Here is a 2,500-nt window from a genome sequence, read left to right on the forward strand (position 1 = left end):
CTTGTAACTTTAATTAGATCTCTATCAGATTCTCCTTGTTAACATGAATGTCTCAACACTGGTGTGCACACACGCATGCGCGCATCCTTCATTGGATGAGTGCACAAAACAGGGACATCTGTGTAAGAGTTCATGTGTCAAAGCAATATTTTAATGTGATACGAAGTTCCATCAGAAATGTACGAAAGATGTTCAAGGAGAAAGCATCGAAGCATCTTTGCCAGCATCAGCAGCATATATGTTTAAATGCTTGCCATATGTTTGTATTTCTGTTAGTGTTATCCTAGATATCACATTCAAATTGCTACACAAAATGTAATCAACAATAAAAGATCTTGCGAAATCTTGTATTTACGTCCTATCAGTCAGTTCAAGAGCATAAGTAACAGTGACCTTACCAAACAGAAATTATGTGTATAATTATGTTTATACAATCTTTTCTCGTGTGTTTCGATAATGAGTTTTCAAATCACCAAATTGCCTTTTATGTTTTTTATATGTACTTCTACTATTCCTATATGATACTCCAATTCTGAAATTTAAAGATTAACACCATTTCACATTCATTCAATTCATGTATGAAAAAAGTGGGGAGGGAATAGAGAGAGAGAGAGAGAGAGAGAGAGAGAGAGAGAGAGAGAGAGAGAGAGAGAGAGAGAGAGAGAGAGAGAGAGAGAGAGAGAGAGAGAGAGAGAGAGAGAGAGAGAGAGAGAGAGAGAGAGAGAGAGAATAGTTTTTTTCCATCCATCTCTCAGGGAAAGCAATGGGTAAGGCCTCACGGCACGTGTGGCAGTTCTCTTAGGCATTTCTCCAGAGCACGATTCACCCCCATCCATACCCCGCACACATCAGGTAACGGCCATACTTCATAAATCACCACAGAAACATACAGGCGCGCCACCACCTTACGCTGAACTCATGAATCACCTGGATGTTCCATTCATCAGACGTGCTTCAGCCAATGCAGCCTCTCTCATCTCGCATGTCTTTCCGAGGCGCACGCACACACACACACACACACACACACACACACACACACACACACACACACACACACACACACACACACACTCCCTCACTCACTCACTCACACACATCACAAACAAGCAAACAAACACGCAGTGCATACACTTGCTTAACAGTTCACAAAAAAAATCTTACGGGTAGTCAGTCGGAATGTAGGTGTGGCTCCCGGAAAGGGGCGGGGCACGGACGTCCCCACCAATAGGCAGCAAGAGACTCCTGGGTGTGGACAGAGTGCCTAAGGTTCCGGAAATATTCAAGATATTTCCTTTTTATTCCTTGACGAATCTGATTTTGACTGATAATGTGGAACGAACTGACGTCACTAAAGAGACCTTCTTCATCTCTTTTGGATGAACTGCTCCTCCTCTAATACATTTTTCTTTGGATCTTCCTACTCCCCTGTTTATTCCTCTTCCTCTTGTGCTTTCACATCTTTGGAGTATTTCCGATTCTGACATACAGAGGGGAACAATGGAAGAACCTTTGACGAATTCATTAAAGAACTTGATAAACGATAGCGAGAAACACACACACAATTTAATATTCATTATCAACTGCGATTAATGACCTCAGGGCAGGTACCTTCACCCGCCCTTGACTGGTAATATGTTGCCTTGCAATAAATTATGGCTAAAAGGCGGACCATTAAGAAAGCGTGTCATCAATCCTGAATCCCAGAGGGCTACAACCTTAAGTGTACTACGGCTCTCAATTACATACATGTTTTAACTTACCACAGCTCTATACATGCTGAAGTTGCGTAAGTCTCTATGCTAAAAGCTTTATCTATATACATAAAGGGTAACTAAGGGCTCAGGTGACCAATGAATGCTATGGAATCATGGACCGAAATAAGATGGTAGAACCGTAATCTAATCATATGGATTTTTATCGAGTCCAGTTGCATCATAAGCAGATCTTGCGAAATCTTTGCTTTCTGGCATCTATCTAACAAACGACACAAAATATATTTTTTTTTCAACACGCATATGTTCTGACGCACAAAGAGCCTGTTGCAAACACGAGGATTTCGCACCATAAGTATTCCCGCCTCCACCCCGCCCTTAAGTCTCCTCCAAAGCACTATCACTCTGTCATCAAACCCCTCAGCACGTAGCACTGCAGACTCACTCATCGCGCCTCATCCCTTCCGAGCGTCTCCAGTGCACCGTCGCCTTATGCAAGACGGCAAGCAAAAATCTCTTACGTAACGCCGCTCCTACACACCCTCTTCCAGGGTCCAGGAGCACGATGCCCCCACCACGCCGGTGCACTCACCCTAGTGGGCCCGGCAACACAGCTATCCTCATGGCCCGCATCCTCACCGTCATGTTCGTGGGGAAGGCTGTGCCCTGAGATGACCTGGGGACACCACGTGCTGAAGCAGCCGACACGACGGCCCCTGGACCCAGGGGATATGACATGCAACTTCCGTATCGAAGGCGAGGCCGTTCGCCTACCATACGTGGCGGTG

The 2,500-nt window shown here is 44.6% G+C and overlaps 1 protein-coding gene across 5 annotated transcripts in view; it reads right to left on the reverse strand.

The window, feature by feature from the left end:
- The window catches only part of LOC122258095 (uncharacterized), a 353,460-nt gene that overhangs the window by 29,322 nt on the left and 321,638 nt on the right, over positions 1–2,500 (reverse strand). The gene's annotated exons all lie outside the window — the stretch shown is intronic.

Source organism: Penaeus japonicus, unplaced genomic scaffold, assembly GCF_977035675.1.
Source record: "Penaeus japonicus unplaced genomic scaffold, GWHDUDI00000001_assembly GWHDUDI00000008, whole genome shotgun sequence".
Taxonomy (NCBI): domain Eukaryota; kingdom Metazoa; phylum Arthropoda; class Malacostraca; order Decapoda; family Penaeidae; genus Penaeus; species Penaeus japonicus.